Below are 23,020 nucleotides of genomic sequence, written 5' to 3'. Positions count from 1 at the left end.
TGGTGGTAGTGCTTGCCGTTGAACTTGAACGAATTATGGGTGAGTATGAAGTCTAGCAAAGATAGTACAAAAGAATTATGTTCTCTGCATGCTATCGACCTTTGTTGGAGGTAGTGATGTATTGACCTTATGCCCGCCTCGTGTGGTATGCTGCTATAGAGGGCCTCGCCATCAATTGATGCCAAAAAGGAGTCCTTCTCCAGCTGTATGCCCTCTAATTTCTGCAGTAAATCTGTGGTATCCCTAAGATATGAAGGAATGGACAACACGAAAGGCCTTAGGATCTCTTCAACATATAAACCATAATTTTGTGTAAGGGAATCTACCCCTGACACAATGGGTCTTCCCTTCAAAGGGTCCAGACCCTTGTGTATCTTGGGTAGTGTATAAAAGGTAGCCTGCAGTGGAAAAATAGGGAACATGAGCTCATATTCAGATTTAGATATAAGCCCCCTCGTTAGTGCTTCCTCCAGAATTCCTCTGAGTTGGATTTTGTATGCCTCAGAGGGATCCACACCGAGGGTTTCATAAGTGCTCATATCCTGCAGTATGTTATTGCACATATCACAATAAATCTTATGGTCCATTATGACCAAGTTACCACCCTTATCGGATGCCTTTATGACTATTTGGTCATTCTTTTTGAGTGTGTCCAAGGCCACCCTTTCTTTCTCACTAAGATTGTAAACTGTATTAGCATCCATGTACTTGATCTTCTTAAGGTCTCTCTCTACAAGTTGAAGAAATATATCAATGTTTTTTGTATCTCCTTGGGGTGGCATTTTGGTACTCTTGTTTCTAAGATTGGTAAATGGGCCCCTATCAGCATTGAGATGTCGTTCATTTTCACCCAATAGGCCCACAAGAGCTTCGAAGCTCTCCATTTTGGGTTTTATATGATTTTGCATGATAGCAAAGAAGCCCAGTCGTCCTGCCTGGCTAAGACAAAATGTCGCAGATATGTGACCAAGGTCTGGTTGGCTCTCTCTACCAACCCATTTGTCTTGCGATGATAGGCATAAAAGAGATTTAACTCAATACTGAGAAGATGACCAAGCTCTTTCCAGAACCGAGACGCAAACTGGGGACCCCGGTCACTGACAATTTTGTCCGGCATACCGTGTAGGCGGAAGATATGTTTTATAAACAACACTGCCAAGGTCTGTGCAGAAGGTAGCCGAGGAAGCGGCACCAAGTGCACCATTTTAGAAAAATGATCGGTGATAACCCAAATGACGGTACAGCCACGAGACTTGGGCAAACCCACCACAAAGTCAATCCCGACCATCTCCCAGGGCCTGTCTGCCACCGGCAGGGGATATAATAATCCAGCTGGCCGTTGTCGAGGAGACTTATTTTTGGCGCAGGAGACACACGCCTGAACATAGTCTCTGACGTCATGAGCCATATGTGGCCACCAGTACGTTCTCGCCAGCAACTCAGATGTCCTCTTTGTCCCAAAGTGACCACCCACTCTGGGCGAATGAGCCCAAGAGAGAACCTCCGGTCGCAAATTAATGGGAACAAAGGTCTTGCCCGGAGGCACAGACTCTAGCGAGACCGGAGCTACAGTTCTCAGGCTCTCAGAAGGGACAATAAGCCGAGGCTCCCCTTCCTCCTCCTCAGATGACACAATGAAGCGAGAGAGGGCGTCAGCATGAATGTTCTTCTCCCTGGCGAGATAATGGAGAGTGAAGTGGAACCGGGAGAAGAACAAGGACAATCTGGCCTGACGAGAATTCAGCCACTGAGCTGTACGTAAATAGACCAAATTTTTGTGGTCTGTGAAGACTTGGAAGGGGAACCGAGCTCCCTCCAAAAGATGTCTCCAACTTCATTGCTAGTAACTCCCTATCCCCGATGGAATAGTTCCTCTCCGCTGGTGTGAAGGTCTTAGAGAAGAAGAAGCAAGGATGCTTCCGACCTTGAGCATCCTTTTGAAAGAGGACTGCTCCAGCACCAACGGAAGAGGCATCCACCTCTATAATGAATGGCTTATCCACATCGGGATGATGTAAGATGGCAGCGCTGGCAAAATGAGACTTTATTGAAGTGAAGGCCTTGGAGACCTCCTCAGACCACAATTTGGGATTTGCTCCCTTCTTGGTGAGGGCTACCAAGGGAGCTACCAAAGTTGAGAAGTGGGGAATGAACTGGCGATAGTAATTTATGAACCCCAAAAAGCGCTGCACCACTTTAAGAGAATGGGGTTCTTGCCAGTCCATCACAGCCTGTAGTTTGGCAGGATCCATAGCCAATCCCTGGGCGGAGATGATATAGCCCAGGAAAGGTAAAGATTCCTGCTCAAACACACACTTCTCCAACTTTGCATAAAGGGAATTCGCCCATAAGAGATCGAAGACTCTGCCAACATCTCTCCGGTGGGAGTCAATATCTGGAGAGAAGATGAGGATATCATCCAGATAGACTACGACCGAGGTGGAAAGCATATCCCGGAAGACATCGTTGTCAAAGTCCCAAAGGGCATCACCAGATACTCATAGTGCCCATCCCTGGCATTAAAAGCCGTTTTCCATTCGTCCCCCTCACGGATGCGAATCAGGTTATACGTACCCCGCAGATCTAGTTTGGTGAATACCCTTGCTCCTCTTAGTCTGTCAAAGAGCTCAGAAATCAGGGGCAACAGATACTTATTTTTAATGGTGATGGCATTAAGACCCCTGTAATCGATGCAAGGACGTAATTCCCCATTCTTCTTCTGCACGAAGAAGAACTCCGCCCCTGCAGGTGACACTGACTTCCTAATGAACCCTTTTGCCAAATTCTCCTGGATGTATTGAGACATAGCCTCCATCTCAGGGAGAGAGAGGGGGTAGACCCTTCCCCGAGGAGGTTCAGCACCAGGCAAGAGATCAATAGGACAGTCATAGGGGCGATGAGGCGGAAGGGTCTCTGCAGCCTATTTGGAGAAAATGTCTGCATAGCACCAATAGCACTTGGGAAGGGAAGAAAGATCTGCGGGTATCTCGGTAGTGGAAACCTGTACGCACTCTCTCACACATATGCCCATACAAGACTCACTCCAACCCAAAATTCTCCCTGAGGACCACTCAATATGTGGGGAGTGGAAACAGAGCCAGGGTATTCCCAGCAGAATCTCATCCATTCCCTTGGGAAGGACAAGAAGGGAAATAATCTCCTGGTGGGAAGGAGACATGGATAAGGTGAAAGGAACAGTCTGGTGTGTGATTTGCAGTGGTAGTGTCGACCCATTCACAACTCTAACAGTTACAGGTTTGGCGAGCATTACCAGTGGTATAGCGTGGCACTGAGCAAAAGCAGAGGACATGAAATTTCCCTCTGCTCCTGAATCCACACAAAGCTCAACTGTAAGAGTGGATGAGCCTATCAGGATTGTCCCTTTAAAGGACAGTTTGGAGGAAAATGCCACTGTGTCTAGTGAACCTCCCCCAATGGTTACTAGACGCGATCGTTTCCCGACCGCCGTGGACATTTATTAGTTTAATGTCCTAGTTGGTGGCAATTTTTACAAACCACGGGTACTCGAGCGGTCTGGGACTTAGATCCCGCTCGAGAAACCTTCATGGCCTCATGGGAGTCGGACGCCAGAACTGGAGATTCTGGAGGTCTGGCGAAGGTGGGAGCCAGCCGAAACCTCTGCCTACACTGGGTCCGCTCTAACCTCCGCTCGTTAAAACGGAGGTCGATGCGGGTAGATATAGAAATGAGCTCCTCCAGTGTGGCAGGAATCTCCCTGGTGGCCAAGGCGTCCTTCATATGGTCTGCCAGTCCTTTCCAGAACACCGGAATAAGAACTTTATCCGGCCATTCTAACTCTGAGGCTAGAGTCCGGAATTGGACGGCAAACTGGCTGACCATGGACGAACCCTGAGTAATTGTCAACAACGGGAGCACGGTATCGTGGGTGACATGAGGTCCCAAAAAGACCTGCTTCAGTGCATCCAAAAAGAGAGGAGCATTCTGTACCACACGATCATCACGCTCCCAAAGCGGCGTTGCCCACTCCAACGCCCTGCCCGACAAGAGAGATAGAATAAATCCCACTTTCGCCCGTTCCGTAGGAAAACGTGCCGCCAGGAGCTCGAGGTGTATTGAGCACTGGCTCACGAATCCGCGACATTGCTTAATGTCACCAGCAAACTTGTCTGGAAGCGGGAGACGGGATATAGTCGGAGCAGAGGTGGCAGCGGACAAACTGGCTGCAGCTACACTTGCAGCCTGAACAGCGACAGCAGTGACATCCACAGCTGAGGTTGTACGCTCTAGAGCTGCCAACCTTCCCTCCAGCTGCTGGATGTACCGCTGTAGACGCTGATAGTCCGCCATTTACTAGCCAGACCCTGGCGCTAGTGTTCTATTAGGACTGGCGGAACGCACCAAGTAAAAGGTGAGATAATATATGTGCGTTTGCAGTCCAGGGTTCACCGTGCAGGTGAGAACCTGCTGCTAGTAAATGGCAGCACTATATGGCGGTGGACGCGAACCCTGTTACGTCACAAGGCCGCGGTACCGCACAAAAAGCGTAAGCAAGGAGTCACCGAACTCAGTCCCAAGACACAGGATTAGAGTACGTACAGACTACTTGTGCTTGACACCGCTACTGGGTGTAAGAGGTAACAAGTATTAATAGCTTGAAGCAAAAGAGTGCGAGCTGTGCCGTATTGGCAGACACCACTAAACACCCAGACGTGGGTTAGGAAGCGCTCTACTGGCGTGGTGCCGCACTGGCGGTCACAGCAATGGACGCTGTTTCGTGTGTAACACGTTGTGAGTCTAGTCGCGCGCTAGATAGCAGCCATACACCTTACGCGAGCAGTCATACAATAGGGATGGGATATTTAAAGGACGACTTGCACTCATCAACAAACACACGTATACAATTGTACACTAGCACATGGCCGTGCGGTCATTTGAACCTTATATAGCTGCAGCATGTACAGGACCTTCCTAAAAGGACCAATAGGAAGCTGCCACAGAAGTTCAGCACCTTCAGGACCTTCCTGGAGGACCAATGGGATCTGCTGCAGTATCTGAGCATGTGACCCTCGATCTCCAATGGAAGATCTCACCCTGGGCATGCTCAGAAGGGTAAAAGCAGGACTTAGTCCCAAAAGCGTCAGCTCGTCGCTGACCAGCACTGGCTTTAATGGCAGAAGCTGGGAAAGCAGCAGCAACCCTCAGCACAGAGTGAGACCAAGCAAGATGCTGGGACCGACATCTCCGCTGAGCAGGCTCCACTGCGGCAGAAGAAGAATGGGAGACCACAGCAGAAACAGCCCGAGATTCCCCCTGTGCAGAAGCGGGAACTCGACCCTTAACACCACAGCAGAATTTTTGCTTTCTAGGCCTTTTTTCAGAGAGTATGAATGATAACACCAAAACTTTTTCTCCACTCATGGTTAGTGGTTGGGTGAAGCCATTTATTGTCAAATTACTGTGTTTTCTCTTTTTAAATCATAATGAAAATCAAAGACATCGAAATGACCCTGATCAAAAGTTCACATACACCATTTCTTAATACCGTGTATTACCCCCTCTAACATCAATGACAGCTTGAAGTCTTTTGTGGTAGTTTGAAAATCAATGGCTTCACCCAACCACTAACCATGAGTGGTGAAAAAGTTTTGGTGTTATCGCTCATATTCCCTGAAAAAAGGCAAAGAAAGGAAAAAAAAAAAAAAAAAAAAAAATATATATATATATATATATATATATATATATATACACACTGTATATGCACACACATACACACACATGTATTGCTGCAGTAGAGAAATAATTTGTATTCATGAAACTTGGATTTTTTTAATGATACACCTCATTCATTTAAAAATCCTTGAAAATTATTAGAAAGGGATGTAAATGTATCAATGATAAAATGGTAAACAGTAGGGATAATCATTATAAGGCCGGAGTTACACTAGCGTAGAATACGGATGAGTGCTATGCGAGAAAACATCGCATAGCACTTGGACCACTGTTAATCTATGAAGCAGCTCACACGTATTTTTTCTCAGGCGTATTTGAAGTGTGGGTAAAATGGCAGCATGCTGCGATTGTACTCGTATATCATCCGAGACTCGCCAATGCAAGCCTATGGGTGTGAGAAAAACTCAGACATCACACGTACCACCCTTGTGACTTGCGAGAAATATGCACACATTTTCCTCATTTCAGCCCATTAAGCCATAAAATTCAATTTGGAAAATTAGTGAGAAATATAGAGCCATAAGCATGCCATACACATATCATGCGGATGTCATACCCATGTCATTTGCATGTCATACGGCTGTCATAGGTGCGAGAAAATAGTATCATCGCATTGCAAACGCATTACACACGGATGACCATACGGAGAACACTTGTGCGACTCTCAGCAGGCAGACTCGGACCGATTTCCCATACGTTAAGTGTGACCCCGGCCTAAATAACATTTCTGTATATGCTATGGTAAAACTTGAGAGCGAATGTTTGTAAAATTGATCCATCACAAGTGCATATAAAATTTAGTAAAGATATGCACGTACCTCCAGATCTGTTTTGGCTTAGAGGTTCTACATACGGAAGTTTCTTGCTAGACAATTGTGAAGAAAACATTGATTGCAGCTTTAAACTTTGGTGAATTTCAGCCAATCAGGCGAAGAATGTCTGTAATTGTAGAACGCACATATATCAATGTCATGCTTAAAATACATTTCACTAAAGCGTGTGGAAACTGTATTAAGGATTCTAAATGAAACAATCCCTTCTTCTAAGTATGTTTAGCAAGAATTGTTTTACAAACGTAATAATAGAATAAAAAAGTGAATTTTTTATCTTCATTATTACATTATAGCTTAATACTAGATATGCAAACCCAAGCAAATTGATAATGAGATTTCTAGAATGAGTGCTGCTGATGTGCATCATTTGTGAAGCAACAGACATTACAATGTGCAACTTTCTTAGCCTTCCATTAATGATTACTTACTGTAAATGCTCTTACGAATCATGGATTTCTTATATAAATGACTAACAGAAGCCAAATTATATCACTGCTATGATATTTCTACCACCCTTTTCTGATTGTTGGCGATCATACTTGTAAATCATTTCCCAAACTATAAATGTAGGCATGAATAAAGCATACTAAGATAGCTCAATTTTATGTGTCTTTATATGGAAAAATCATTATGAATCAGTATTCTTAGATGATCGACACAAGGTTTTGACAACTAGACTCTATTAAGCAATTCATTAATTTAAATTAGCAAAATTATGCTAAAATTGCCCAAATGTGAAAAAAAGTATTCATAGGATATGAATGTGTTTTTACAGCTTTCTATCTATCTATCTATCTATCTATCTATCTATCTATCTATCTATCTATCTATCTATCTATCTATCTATCTTTTAATATTTAATTATCCCACATCTATCTAACTATCTAGAGAAAAAGAGAACAACAGAATTCTATCTATCTATCTATCTATCTATCTATCTATCTATCTATCTATCTATCTCCTACTTTCTATCTATCTATCTATCTATCTATCTATCTATCTATCTATCTATCTATCTATCACCTACTATCTATCTATCTATCTATCTATCTATCTATCTATCTATCTATCTATCTATCTATCCCATATCTTCAAGCAATATGCAAATGCATGTACAGAGTATTTAAGCTGTACAATAGAGTGAAAATATTTAACAAGAATTAATTTCATAAAAGTGGTTATTAATAATTACAAGTAATATACAGACATAAAGTGTTAGGACATATTGTTGTTAACAATATAAAGTGCCATAGGAAAGTGCATACAGTGCGATCTTGTGAAAAAATCAATTAATAACTCAATTTATCATCATATATTCAGCTGTAAAGAATTATAGAGCATGACTCATCCCATTGCTTATTACTGCTGATATCGGTGTCCAATAATACCTCTTTGTCCTCCTTTGTCTAAATTATTATGTTTATATGGATGTTGTGTGATTTGTCTTTTATATTTGTACAATAAAAATCTTTTGTAATTTGTATCCATATTGTGGCTTGTTGCTACTCCTTTTCTTCTTGTGGTCATAACTATTGTATCTCCTTCTAAGTACGAACGGAGGGCAAAATTACTAATTTAGAGGTAGTAAATTTGTCTTCACATCCCTTATCAGAGGCACAATGTGAACTTCTGAGGCTGGCGTTAAACTTTGCACCATCTAATAGTTTTGATTTTTTCACAGCACTGAAGGATGTGCACCTCTTCTGCCAAAAATTGGTGCTGAAAAAAATTGCACATTCAGGCCGGGGCACAATTGGGCCTTACTGATGCAACGGATCAACAATCACTAGTAGCATTGGAGGAACTATTGAGAAAACAGCAATCTGATTTGACAGGTACTTTTCCACAATCAATTGTCCCCAGATCTCTTATGTTCCCCCTTTGTCTGTCTGCCCACAGGTGGACATTTTTTGTAGACTAGTCACGGAGGATCTTAAAAAGATACCAAAAAACATATGGAATGACAATCTTACTAATGTTCAGAGACGTGCTTTAAAAGAACTACAGTCCCTGGATGATGTGGTTATTAAGCTGGCAGACAAGGGCGGGATGTTGTGAATTCCGTTCTGGAGCTCCCTCCTGTGGTTGCTAATGGTATTTTTGTGAGTTCTGCCCTTGGGCTCCCTCTGGTGGTTTCGAGTGGAACTGCTGCTCCTTTAGGTAGCTGTGGCAGCTGCCTTCACTAATCGCCTTGCCTGGGTTTGTTATTTAAACCTGCTCTGGGCTTTAGTTCATGCCAGCTGTCAATGTTCTTGGTTGGATTTGGTTCTCTCCTTGGATTTCTCATATGGCCTATCCTTGTCAGCAAAAGATAAGTTTTTGCTAGTTTTTGTTTGTCCATTTGCTTGGACTCTATTGCTCTGCAAATATGTCTCTTTTTGTCCAGCTTGTCACTATGTCATATTCAGGCTAGCTGGAAGCTCTGGGAAAGCAGATTTGCCCCTCCACACCGTGAGTCGGTGTGGAATTCATTTTTGTAAACTCTGCGTGGATTTTGTAGTTTTTAATACTGACCGCACAGTATCCTTTTCTCTCTGTCTATCAAGTTTAGTATTGGCCTCCTTTGCTGAAATCTGATTTCATTTCTGTGTACGTCATTTCCCTCTTCACTCACAGTCAATATTTGTGGGGGTCTGTCTTTCCTTTTGGGGTTTTCTCTGAGGCAAGATAGCTTTCTATTTCCTTCTTTAGGGGTAGTTAGTTCTTAGGCTGTGAAGAGGTGTCTAGGGAGAGTCAGGAACATCCCACGGCTATTACTAGTGTTGTTGTTAGGATTAGGGACTGCGGTCAGTAGAGATACCACCTTCCCAGAGCTCGTCCCATGTTGCGTTTTAGCCACCAGGTCATATCAGTGTGGCCTCTTAACCACCAGGTCATAACAGTACTGCTGGCCCACAATGTGTTAAATGCATCTCAAAAGAGGGAAAAGAAAGTTCTGAGTCATTTTTTTTCCTTTGTAGCTTGTTTTGTCTTTTTTTCCCCCTTAATCTCTGGGTGGTTCAGGATTTTGGTGCTGATATGGAGGTTCAGGGTCTGTCCTTGCACGTGGATCAACTCGCTGCAAGGGTACAGAGTATCCAAGATTATGTTGTCCAGACTCCAGTATTAGAGCCTACAATTCCTATTCCTGATTTATTTTCTGGGGACAGATCTAAATTTTTTAACTTTAAAAATAATTGCAGATTGTTTTTTGCTCTGAGACCCCGTTCCTCTGGTGACCCCATTTATCAGGTGAAGATTGTTATTTCTTTGCTGCGTGGCGACCCGCAGGACTGGGCATTCTCCCTTGAGCCAGGAAATCCTGCATTGCTCAATATTGATGCATTTTTTCAAGCGCTTGGATTGCTGTATGACGAGCCTAATTCTGTGGATCAGGCAGAAAAAACTTTGCTGGCTCTGTGTCAGGGTCAGGAAGCAGCAGAAGTATACTGCCAGAAATTTAGAAAGTGGTCTGTGCTCACAAAATGGAATGAGTATGCCCTGGCAGCGATTTTCAGAAAGGGTCTTTCTGAAGCCCTTAAAGATGTTATGGTGGGGTTTCCCACGCCTGCTGGTCTGAATGAGTCAATGTCTTTGGCCATTCAGATTGATCGATGCTTGCGCGAGCGCAAGGTGGTGCACCATATGGCAGTGTCCTCTGAGCAGAGCCCTGAGCCTATGCAATGTGATAGGGTTTTGACTAGAGCAGAAAGGCAGAAATTCTGACGTCAGAATGGCCTGTGTTTTTACTGTGGTGATTCTGCTCATGCTATTTCTGATTGCCCTAAGCGTACTAAGAGGGTCCCTAGGTCTGTTACCATTAGTACTGTACAGCCTAAATTTCTCTTGTCTGTTACCCTGATTTGCTCATTGTCGTCCTTTTCTGTTATGGCATTCGTGGATTCTGGCGCTGCCCTGAACTTAATGGACTTAGAATTTGCCAAGCGCTGTGGTTTTTCCTTGGAGCCTTTGCAGAGTCCTATTCCGTTAAGGGGGATTGATGCTATGCCATTGGCCAAGAATAAACCTCAGTACTGGACACAGTTAACCATGTACATGGCTCCAGCACATCAGGAAAATATTCGCTTTTTGGTGTTGCATAATTTGCATGATGTTGTTGTGCTGGGTTTTCCATGGTTACAGGTACATAATCCAGTGCTGGATTGGAGATCTATATCTGTAACTGGTTGGGGTTGTCAGGGGATACATAGTGATATTCCTTTGATGTCCATTTCCTTGTCCCCTTCTTCTGAAGTTCCTGAGTTTTTGTCGGATTTCCAGGATATATTTGATGAGCCCAAGTCCAGTTCCCTGCCTCCTCATAGGGACTGCGATTGTGCCATTAATTTGATTCCTGGCTGTAAGTTCCCTAAGGGCCGACTTTTCAATCTGTCTGTGCCAGAGCATGCCGCTATGCGGAGTTATGTAAAGGAGTCCTTGGAGAAGGGGCATATTCGCCCGTCTTCGTCACCGTTGGGAGCGGGATTTTTTTTTGTTGCCAAGAAGGATGGCTCCCTGGGACCCTGTATAGATTATCGCCTTCTCAATAAGATCACTGTCAAATTCCAGTACCCTTTACCTTTACTTTCTGATTTGTTTGCTCGGATTAAGGGTGCCAGTTGGTTTACTAAAATCGACCTTCGAGGGGAGTTTAATCTCGTGCGTATTAAACAAGGTGATGAATGGAAAACAGCATTTAATACGCCGGAAGGCCATTTTGAATATCTTGTGATGCCATTCGGGCTCTCTAATGCTCCATCGGTATTTCAGTCCTTTATGCATGATATCTTCTGGAATAATCTGGATAAATTCATGATTGTGTATTTGGATGATATTTTGGTTTTCTCCGATGATTGGGAGTCTCATGTGAAGCAGGTTAGGATGGTATTTCAGGTACTTCGTGCTAATGCGTTGTTTGTGAAGGGGTCTAAGTGCCTCTTTGGAGATCAGAAGGTTTCTTTTTTGGGATTCATTTTTTCTCCCTCGGCTATTGAAATGGACCCTGTTAAAGTCCAGGCCATTCATGATTGGACTCAACCTACATCTGTAAAGAGCCTTCAGAAATTTTTGGGCTTTGCCAATTTTTATCGCCGCTTTATTGCTAATTTTTCTAGTGTGGTGAAGCCTCTGACCGATTTGACGAGGAAGGTTGCTGATGTGATGAATTGATCCTCTGCGGCTGTTGAGGCCTTTCAGGAGCTTAAAAGTCGTTTTACTTCTGCCCCTGTGTTGTGTCAGCCAGATGTTTCTCTCCCTTTTCAGGTTGAGGTTGATGCTTCTGAGATTGGGGCAGGGGCCGTTTTGTCTCAGAGAAATTCTGATGGCTCGTTGATGAAACCATGTGCTTTCTTCTCCAGAAAGTTTTCGCCTGCTGAGCGTAATTATGATGTCGGCAATCGGGAGTTGTTGGCTATGAAGTGGGCATTTGAGGAGTGGCGACATTGGCTTGAGGGAGCCAAGCATCGCGTGGTGGTCTTGACTGATCATAAGAATCTGATTTACCTCGAGTCTGCTAAGCGGTTGAATCCTAGACAAGCTCGGTGGTCTCTGTTTTTCTCACGTTTTGATTTTGTGGTCTCGTATATTCCGGGATCTAAGAATGTGAAGGCTAATGCCCTTTCTAGGAGTTTTTTGCCTGATTCTCCGGGAGTTCTTGAGCCGGCTTGGATCCTCAAGGAGGGGGTGATTCTTTCTGCCATGTCCCCTGATTTGCGGCGGGTACTTTAGCAGTTTCATGCTGATAAACCTGACCGCTGTCCTGTGGGGAAATTGTTTGTTCCTGATAGATGGACTAGCAGGGTAATTTCTGAGGTTCATTGTTCGGTGTTGGCTGGTCACCCTGGGATTTTCGGTACCAGAGATTTGGTGGCTAGGTCCTTTTGGTGGCCTTCCTTGTCGCGGGATGTGCGTTCTTTTGTGCAGTCCTGTGGGACTTGTGCCCGGGCTAAGCCTTGCTGTTCCCGTGCCAGTGGGTTGCTTTTGCCTTTGCCTATTCCTGAGAGGCCCTGGACGCATATTTCCATGGATTTTATTTCTGATCTTCCTGTTTCTCAGAAGATGTCTGTCATCTGGGTGGTTTGTGACCGGTTTTCTAAGATGGTCCATTTGGTACCATTGCCTAAGCTGCCTTCCTCCTCTGATTTGGTTCCATAATTTTTTCAGCATGTGGTTCGCTTGCATGGTATTCCGGAGAATATTGTGTCTGACAGAGGTTCCCAGTTCGTTTCTAGGTTTTGGCGGTCCTTTTGTGCTAGAATGGGCATTGATTTGTCTTTTTCTTCAGCATTCCATCCTCAGACAAATGGCCAAACGGAGCAAACCAATCAGACCTTGGAAACCTATTTGAGATGCTTCGTGTCTGCTGATCAGGATGATTGGGTGACCTTTTTGCCGTTGGCCGAGTTTGCCCTTAATAATCGGGCTAGTTCGGCTACCTTGGTTTTGCCTTTCTTTTGTAATTTTGGTTTTCATCCTCGTTTTTCTTCGGGGCAGCTTGAGCCTTCTGACTGTCCTGGTGTGGATTCTGTGGTAGACAGGTTGCAGCAAATTTGGACTCATGTGGTGGACAATTTGACGTTGTCTCAGGAAAAGGCTCAAAGTTTTGCTAACCGTCGTCGGTGTGTTGGTCCCCGGCTTCGTGTTGGGGATTTGGTCTGGTTGTCTTCTCGTCATGTTCCTATGAAGGTTTCTTCCCCTAAGTTCAAGCCTCGCTTTATTGGGCCTTATAAGATTTCTGAAATTATCAATCCGGTGTCTTTTCGTTTGGCCCTTCCAGCTTCCTTTTCCATTCATAATGTGTTCCATAGATCCTTGTTGCGGAGATATGTGGTACCTATGGTTCCCTCCGTTGATCCTCCTGCTCCGGTGTTGGTTGAGGGGGAATTGGAATATGTGGTGGAGAAGATTTGGGATTCTCGTTTTTCGAGGCGGAAGCTTCAGTATCTGGTCAAGTGGAAGGGTTATGGCCAGGAGGATAATTCTTGGGTCGTTGCCTCCGATGTTCATGCTGCCGATTTGGTTCGTGCTTTCCATTTGGCTCATCCTGATCGGCCTGGGAGCTCTGGTGAGGGTTCGGTGACCCCTCCTCAAGGGGGGGTACTGTTGTGAATTCCGTTCTGGAGCTCCCTCCTGTGGTTGCTAATGGTATTTTTGTGAGTTCTGCCCTTGGGCTCCCTCTGGTGGTTTAGAGTGGAACTGCTGCTCCTTTAGGTAGCTGTGGCAGCTGCCTTCACTAATCGCCTTGCCTGGGTTTGTTATTTAAACCTGCTCTGGGCTTTAGTTCATGCCAGCTGTCAATGTTCTTGGTTGGATTTGGTTCTCTCCTTGGATTTCTCATATGGCCTATCCTTGTCAGCAAAAGATAAGTTTTTGCTAGTTTTTGTTTGTCCATTTGCTTGGACTCTATTGCTCTGCAAATATGTCTCTTTTTGTCCAGCTTGTCACTATGTCATATTCAGGCTAGCTGGAAGCTCTGGGAAAGCAGATTTGCCCCTCCACACCGTGAGTCGGTGTGGAGTTCATTTTTGTAAACTCTGCGTGGATTTTGCAGTTTTTAATACTGACCGCACAGTATCCTTTTCTCTCTGTCTATCAAGTTTAGTATTGGCCTCCTTTGCTGAAATCTGATTTCATTTCTGTGTACGTCGTTTCCCTCTTCACTCACAGTCAATATTTGTGGGGGTCTGTCTTTCCTTTTGGGGTTTTCTCTGAGGCAAAATAGCTTTCTATTTCCTTCTTTAGGGGTAGTTAGTTCTTAGGCTGTGAAGAGGTGTCTAGGGAGTGACAGGAACATCCCACGGCTATTACTAGTGTTGTTGTTAGGATTAGGGACTGCAGTCAGTAGAGATACCACCTTCCCAGAGCTCGTCCAATGTTGCGTTTTTAGCCACCAGGTCATATCAGTGTGGCCTTTTAACCACCAGGTCATAACAGGGGGAACTGTTATGGATCGGCAACACAGACTAAGGTAGAAGGGGGAAAACAGACCCAGCACTATGACTAGGCTGAAACCCTATGATGAAGTGCACAACCCATTCCTTGCGAATAGACCCACCAACGATCCTAGGTTAATCTCAAGCAAAAACCTATAGATAAGGGGAAGGGATTCCCTAAAAGAACTAAGGACTGGGTACAAAAACGGGTCACCTCCTAGTAGAAAACACAGAGAAAGCTGTAGAAATCATTAGAAAACAGAAACTAAGGCTAGCTGAACCAGAGGTACCAGCACTGCACAAATAATACACACAGAACACAAAGCAAAGTAACAAGCTAGAGCTCAAGCAGATTAACACTGTTGTCCAGCAAGGAATGGAAGGCAGGTGCTTGTTAATAAAGAGTGATACAAACACCTGACCCAAGACAAACCCAGCACCAGAGGAAAAAGACCAGCAGCCAGAACTCCACAAGAAAATGGCGGATATTAACAAACTAAACAGATTCTAACTGGAACGTTGTGATCTGGCCAACAGAAAAATACGAGATAGAGGCTTTCCATCAGCTGAGAAACAAGGAAACATATCATGTCATGTGTTGCTCCATAATCCTTTGGCCTCTTTTTTGACCCAACTAGAGTCAATTGTATTTGAGGCTCATGAGTCGGGTATTGTCCCAAAGAAGGTTATGGAGGGACTGTTACCTAAATCACCAAAGGTGGCAACTTTTTATCTGTTGTCCAAGAAACACAAAGACCCTGTGTGTCCACCTGGCGACCTATTATCTCTGGCATAGGAGGTTTGAGCGACAATATTTGTAAATTGGTGGATACGCTCCCCTCCTATGTCAGAGACACTATGGATGTACTTACAGGATTGGTGGACTGTCTCTTGAAGGCAATATGATTTTGGTTGCGATTGACATTGAGTCATTATATACATCTATTTGCATGAGGATGGCCACAGAGCGGTCCGCTTCTTCCTGGAGACGACAAACTGGGATGGCCATTTTGTTGATTTAATTTTCGATTTGTTGGAGTTTATTTTGACACATAACTTTTTTGTTTTCAAGGACCGTTTCTTTTTTACAGACTCAGGGTACTGCTATGGGCGCGGTATGTGCTCCGTCATATGCAAACCTATTCCTTGGGTTTTGGAAGAGGTGGGTTTTCCAGAGTGATGGAGCGCATGCCTCGGACCCAGTCCTAGGCTGGTTTCATTACATTGATGATGTTTTGATGATTTGAGAGGGTGACAAGACCAGCCTAGTGAATTTTATGCAACAGCTTAACCCCTTTCTGACCTCCGAGGTGAGCCCGCATCAAAGCCAGGACATGTCAGCTGTTTTGAACAGCTGACATGTGCCCACAATAGCAGCGGGTGAAATCGCGATTCACCCGCCGCTATTAACTAGTTAAATTCCGCTGTCAAACGCAGACAGCGGCATTTAACCGGCGCTTCCGGCCGGCCGGAAATGAGCGCATCGCTGTCCTCTTTCACATGATCGGAGGTCGGCGATGGTTCTGAATAGTAACCATAGAGGTCCTTGAGACCTCTATGGTTACTGATCCCCAGCAGCTGTGAGCGCCACCCTGTGGTAGGTGCTCACAGCACACCTGCATTTCTGCTACATAGCAGCGAACATCAGATCGCTGCTAAGTAGCAGAGCCGATCTTGTTGTGCCAGCTTCTAGCCTCCCATGTAGGCTATTGAAGCATGGCAAAAGTTTTTAAAAAAAGTAAAAAAAATGTGAAAAAAATAAAAAAAATATAAAAGTTTAAATCACCCCCCTTTCGCCCCATTCAAAATAAATCAATAAAAAAAAAATCAAACCTACACATATTTGGTATCATCGCGTTCAGAATCAAAAAGCATTAACCTGATCGCTAAACAGCGTAGCGAGAAAAAATTCGAAACGCCAGAATTACTTTTTTTTGGTCGCCGCGACATTGCATTAAAATGCAATAACAGGCGCTCAAAAGAATGTATCTGCACCAAAATGGTATCACTAAAAATGCCAACTCAGCACGCAAAAAATAAGCCCTCAACCGACCCCAGATCATGAAAAATGGAGACACTACGAGTATCGGAAAATGGAGCAACTATTTTTTTTTTTTAGCAAAGTTTGGAATTTTTTTTCACCACTTAGATAAAAAATAACCTAGTCATGTTAGGTGTCTATGAACTCGTACTGACCTGGAAAATCAAAATGGCAGGTCAGTTTTAGCATTTAGTGAACCTAGCAAAAAAGCCAAACAAAAAACCAGTGTGGGACTGCACTTTTTTTGCAATTTCACCACACTTGGAATTTTTTCCCCGTTTTCTAGTACACGACATGGTAAAACTAATGATGCAGTTCAAAAGTACAACTCGTCTCACAAAAAATAAGCCCTCACATGGCCAAATTTATGGAAAAATAAAAATGTTATGGCTCTGGGAAGCAGGGAAGCGAAAAACAAACACGGAAAAATGGAAAATCCCAAGGTCATGAAGGGGTTAATAATCCATTTAATTTAAAGTTTACATATAATTTTCATTGCAAAAAAAATAGATTTTTTGGGATATCACACTGTGTGTCGAGGAGGATGGATCTATTGAGATAGATCTCTTCTGTAACAGATCTTGTTAGCTCATTATTACATGCCTCCTCAGCACACAGTCATTCAGTCATTAAAGCCATCCCTGATGGTCAGTTCCTCAGGAATAGGCAGATCTGCGCTACAGAGGCCTGCTTCGAGAGACAGTCCGTCATCCTTACTGAAAGATTTAAGGACAGGGGATACAGTGGTCGGTGTATCAAGGCGGGTTACAGACAGGCTGTAGGACTTAAGCACCCGCATGGCAGCCCAGGAAAACAAACTTGCTGGCATAGAGTCCCAGTATGGACGGGCTTTTCAGGACATGAGCATGCAAATAGCTGCACAAGCGACTTTACCCTCTGGGCAACCGCCACCAGCTAGCCCATCTAAGTTGCCCCCATTCAGATTTAATGGTGATCGCAACAAATTTTGTGGCTTTATGAAACAATGTATGCTATATTTTGATGTGCATGCTGACCGTTTTCCTAATAATAGATCCAAAGTATTGTGTGTAATAATGCTGCTGACCGCACGAGCGCTCGCCTGGGCGAATCCAATGATTGAGTCTCGTGACCCACGGTTAAATAGCTTGGATGATTTATTGCCCGCTATGGCATTAATGTTTGATGACCCTAATTGCCGTGCAACCGCTGGATCTGCTTTATTGGCTTTACACCAGGCTAAACGTTCTGTTATTGAGTATGCTACTGAATTCAGGAGATACCAATTTGGACAGTTATGCACAATTGCCTATTTTTAAAAGGGGTCTGTCTAGTATTGTAAAAGATGAACTAGCTCGCTCTGAGTCACCACAAGAGCTTGAGACATTTATACAGCATTGTGTGCGCATAGACATTCGCCTTAATGAGCGTAGGCAGGAGAAGTTTGCTGCATATAACCGTATTTCTAACTTTTCCCTTCCTTCCAAAGAGCCTGCAGGTAAAATATCTCAGGAGGAGGAGGCGGTGCCCATGCAAACTGCGCGAGATCAATGAGCGACGGGAGCATCGCCTACGTGAAAGTCTATGTTTCGACTGCGGCCAGTCGGACCACTTCTTGATCAATTGTCCTAAGTGTCCTAGACGGCCTAACAAGGTGCTAGCAGCAGTAGGGGAGTATGACAACTGTGATGATGAATCTGACATCTCTGAATGTAGCCTGCCTTTAAACGCTGTATTCCTTTCACTTTCTATGACTTCACCGCCCAAGGAGTTTAAGGAAAAGAACTCTCACTGTTCTCTCCCTATTAAGATCCTGGGTTCAGGACAGTGGATTTCCAGTGCAGCTATGATTGACTCTGGTGCAGGTGGCAATTTCATGGATATCGCATTTGCCAAGGAACATGGTATTGAAATTCAGTAAAGAGCCTCTCCAATTACCATGGAAACAGTGGATGGGTCACCTTTAATCTCTGGGCCTGTGGATCAGGAGACCGTTCCCCTTGAAATTGTGTTGGAGCCTAATCATCAGGAGCAACTTTCTTTCTTGCTAATTTCTTCTCCTCATTTTCCTGTGATTTTAGGCATGCCTTGGTTGCATTCTCAGAACCCAATTATAAACTGGGAGACCAAGGAGATTATCTTTCCAACAAGGAGCAACTCAGCGTTAACAGAAGCTGTCCCTGAGTCCACGGCTACGGAACCACATGTACAGGTATTTTCTTTACCTCCAGCATATAAAGAGTTCTCTGACATCTGTGACAAGAAGAATGCAGATCAGCTTCCTCCACACAGGTGTTATGATTGTCCCATTGAGCTGCTTCCTGGGGCAGCTATTCCTTTTGGTAACGTATACCCTTTGGCGGCACCTGAGCTTCAAGCCTTAAAGGAGTATATTGATGAAAATCTGGCCGAAGGCTTCATACGTCCTTCTTCCTCACAAGCAGGGGCACCTATATTTTTTGTAAAAAAAAAGGATGGGACCCTGAGACCCTGTGTTAACTATCGGGAACTCAATAAGGTAACCATACGAAACCGTTACCCTTTGCCTCTGATTCCCAAATTACTGGAAAGAGTCCGCCATGCTAAGGTGTTCTCTAAACTGGATCTTCGTGGGGCTTATAATTTGGTGCGTATTCGTCCAGGGGATGAGTGGAAGACAGCATTCAGATGCCGGTATGGACACTTTGAATATCTTGTGATGCCCTTCGGGCTTTGTAACGCCCCTGCAACGTTTCAACACCTTGCTAATGACATTTTCAGAGATTTGTTGGACCAGTTTGTGGTGATCTATTTGGACGATATACTAGTCTTTTCTGACTCTTTACAGGAACATGAAGAACATGTCAAAACTGTTTTAAGACGTCTGAAAGAGAACCATCTGTATATTAAGCCGGAGAAATTCGAGTTCCATCGTTCTGAGATACAGTTCTTAGGTTATATCATCTTTCCCCAGGGGCTGAACATGGAATCTGGTAAGATTCAGGCTATCCTTGACTGGCCGGTACCCAAGAACGTTAAGGAGGTCCAACGTTTTATTGGTTTTGCAAATTTCTACAGACGCTTCATTCGAAATTTTTCTGATATTGTCCGTCCCATTACTTCCTTGACGAAGAAGGAAAAGCCCTTTAAGTGGTCATCACAGGCTCAAGAAGCTTTTGATCGGCTTAAAATCTGTTTCACATCAGCACCGCTGTTGGTACACCCAGATCCAACACTTTCTTTCATTGTGGAGGTGGACGCTTCTGATAATGCTTTGGGGGCTATTTTCTCCCAAAGAACTGGAGAGAAGGGTCTGCTACATCCCTGTGCTTTCTTTTCCCATAGACTAACCTCAGCAGAGAAGAATTATGACGTGGGAGACAAGGAATTGCTGGCTATTATTGCGGCTTTCAAAGAATGGAGGCATCATCTGCAAGGAGCTGCACAACAGATCATAGTGCTAACTGACCATCGCAATTTAGAGTTCCTTAGATCTGCTAGATGTCTTTCTCCTCATCAGGCTCATTGGAACTTATTTTAAATCAATTTAACTTTGTTATCTCGTACCGTCCAGGTTCTCGTAATGGGAAGGCTGATGCTTTATCCCGAATCCATGCTGCGGATTCCGTACCTGGAGCCCTGTCCAAGACCATTCTATCTGATGCCAATTTCATCGGAGTTATCCACGATCAGGACTTGTGGAAGGAGTGCAGGGAGACATATGACGGTGATGTATTTCTCGCCAACCCACCTGTGGATATTAATCTTGTCTTTAAGGTGGCATGTGGTTCAGAGATCGACATATCTACGTCCCAGAAGTCGTCCGTCTGCAGATCCTCAAGTTGGTACATGGCTCTAAGTTGGCTGGTCACAGGGGGGTACAGAAGACACAAGCGTTCCTGAGCCGATTCTTCTGGTGGCCAACTTGCCTGAAGGATACCAAGGACTATGTTCTCTCTTGCGAGGTATGTTCTCATTACAAGACTCCTCATGTGGCACCTACGGGTCTTCTACAACCATTACCTGTTCTGTCCTGCCCTTGGGGGTCTATATCAATGGACTTTATTGTGGAGCTGCCTACATCAGGGGCATGAATACAATCATGGTGGTAGTTGATCGCCTGACTAAAGCTGCTCATTTTGTTCCGTGCACCGGCCTTCCTTCAGCTAAAGATACAGTGAACTTGGTTATACAGAATGTCTTTCGGTTGCATGGGGTTCCGGATGAGATCATCTCTGACCGTGGAGTACAGTTCACTTCAATATTCTGGAAGGGGTTTTGCTCTGCACTCAATATTAATGTCTGTCTCACTTCCGCTTACCATCCCCAGACAAATGGTCAGACTGAGCGTACCAACCTGACGCTGGAACAATATCTAAGATGCTATGTCGGCCATCTCCAGGATGACTGGTTGGAGTTGCTGCCGTTAGCCAAATTTTCATATAACAATTCTCAGAGCGCCTCCACTAAATTTACACCTTTCTTTGCCAATCTGGGTTATCATCCGTGTATCTTACCTATGTCTCCAATTAATTCTCCGGTTCCGGCAGTGGAGGAAAGGCTGACTGCGATGAGGCAAAATCTGGAGGTTCTGAAAGAATCCCTGACCACAGCTCAAGAACGTTATAAGAGATCGACTGATAGATTCCGTAAACCTGCACCCATGTTCAAGGTAGGAGATTCCTTGTGATTAGCAACTAAGAATCTGAAGTTAAACGTTCCTTCACAAAAACTTGGACATAAATTCATTGGCCCTTTCAAGATCAACGGTATTGTGAGCTCTGTGGCCTGCCGGCTGAAGCAGCCTAGGACTATGAAGGTACATCCAGTTTTTCAAGCCTGTATTTCCTAATACCTTCCAGGGACATGTTGCGTCACCTCTGCAACCTGTGGTGATTGATGGGCAAGAACAATTTGTGGTGGAGGAAATTGTTGATTCCAGGATTCGCAGGAATCGGCTCCAATATCTGATAAGATGGCAGGGATATCCCCCTGAGGAAGACTCCTGGCAACCTGTGGAAAACATCAATGCCCAATGGAAGGTTTGTCATTTTCATCAGAGATTCCTTGAGAATCCAGGTTCAGGATCGTCCTGAGGCCGCTTCTAAGGAGGGAGTAATGTCAGGACTTTGAACATTTTGTATTACCTTTTGTGCATTACTGCCCTTTTCCAAGATGGCGTCTTTGGTCTCATGTGCACTGTGTCTTCCTGCTATAAAACTCCACCCCAGCCTTCAGTCTGTGCTAGAGTATTCTGCCTTGCATCCAGCTCCTGACCTCTGGTGACTCCCTGGCTATATACCTGCTCCTGTGAACCTGTGTGGTGATCCTGCTACTCTGCTCTGAGTTCCTGCTGCATACACCGGTTTCCAGTAATCCTCCTTCATCTGCTGCTCGTGTTTACTTCCATCTGCATTTGCTGGACATGTAAGCTGTTGCTGCTCTGCAAAAACCTGAGACTATTACCCAGGCCTCCCTGGTTGTGCTAAGATATTATTTGAACTGCCTTATAAGCATATCTATCTGTGTTTGGACTAAGACAAGGACTTATTCGTGTCAAGTATCCTCAAGAATACCTGTGCTTCATAGACTTTCTGCGTTTTTGCATTTTCCTCTGAAGTTCCCTATAAACTGCTAAGCTGCGTTTAATATTTACACCAAGTGTTGTGGACTTGAGTTTCTCTCTGCACCTGTTTGATTCACTGTGTGCTAATATAGACTTTACCACTTATAAAACTGTGTCCTGTAGTTGTCTTGTTCCACACAAAGAGTCTCCTGAGTTATCCCCTATGATTATTACACCTGAGGCAGATCTAGACCAATCCCTTCCTGTAGAGTCCCTCCTTGGGTCTTGAATCTGGTCTTAACAGCATTAAAAGAAAGCCCCTTTGAACTGGTGCATTCTGCCTCAGACAATAGAGTCTCATTAAAAACATCCCTGCTACTAGCCCTAACACTAGCCTGCAGAATAAGAGACATCCAAGCCTTGTCAGCAGATCATTCATTCACTTAGGTTCTGGAGGATAGGATAGTTTTGATATTAGACACAAGTTATCTCCCTAAAGTATTTTCAAAATTCCATAGGTCATAGGAAATTGTTTTACCATCATTCTGTTCTAACCTTATGAACCCAAAGAAGAAAAGCTACATAACTTAGATGTCAGGAGATGTTTGCTGCAGTATTTAGCAGTTGCAGAACTATGTAGAAAACAAAGGACTCTTTTTTGCATCATTCTAGGGGTCTGAAAAGTCTTAAGATGTCAAAGGGGACCCTAGCGAGATGGGTCAGAGAGGCTATTAAGTTAGCTTATATGAGTGCAGGTAGGGCTGTTCCAGAGGGTCTGAAGGCCCATTCCACAAGAACAATGGCTGCATCCTGGGCAGAGAAGGCGGATGTCTCCATCAACCAGATCTGTAAGGTGGCCACTTGGACCTCTCCATCCATGTTTTATAAGAAGTATAGCCCGGATCTATCTGCCTTTTCTGGCCTCACGTTAGGTAGGCGGTTTCTCCAGGCTGTGGTCTCTCCCTGATAGAGGATTAATTCTCTGTAATTCTCTTGTTGA

At 44.3% G+C, this 23,020-nt stretch overlaps 1 protein-coding gene across 5 annotated transcripts in view; it reads right to left on the bottom strand.

Annotated features, from left to right (window-relative positions):
* LOC143773852 (teneurin-2-like) overlaps positions 1-23,020 on the bottom strand; it is a 2,235,081-nt gene that overhangs the window by 1,835,437 nt on the left and 376,624 nt on the right. For 3 of the 5 annotated variants that reach the window (XR_013215401.1, XM_077261179.1, XM_077261180.1), the window contains one exon: positions 6,531-6,651. The exons of the other annotated variants lie outside the window; for them this stretch is intronic. The gene's annotated coding sequence lies outside the window, so the exon portion shown is untranslated. The remainder of the gene's footprint in view (positions 1-6,530; positions 6,652-23,020) is intronic. 5 annotated transcript variants of the gene reach the window in all.

This window comes from Ranitomeya variabilis, chromosome 5 (assembly GCF_051348905.1).
Source record: "Ranitomeya variabilis isolate aRanVar5 chromosome 5, aRanVar5.hap1, whole genome shotgun sequence".
Classification (NCBI taxonomy): domain Eukaryota; kingdom Metazoa; phylum Chordata; class Amphibia; order Anura; family Dendrobatidae; genus Ranitomeya; species Ranitomeya variabilis.
The sequence above is the reverse complement of the archived record's forward strand: the minus strand, read 5'-3'. Positions and strand labels throughout refer to the sequence as shown.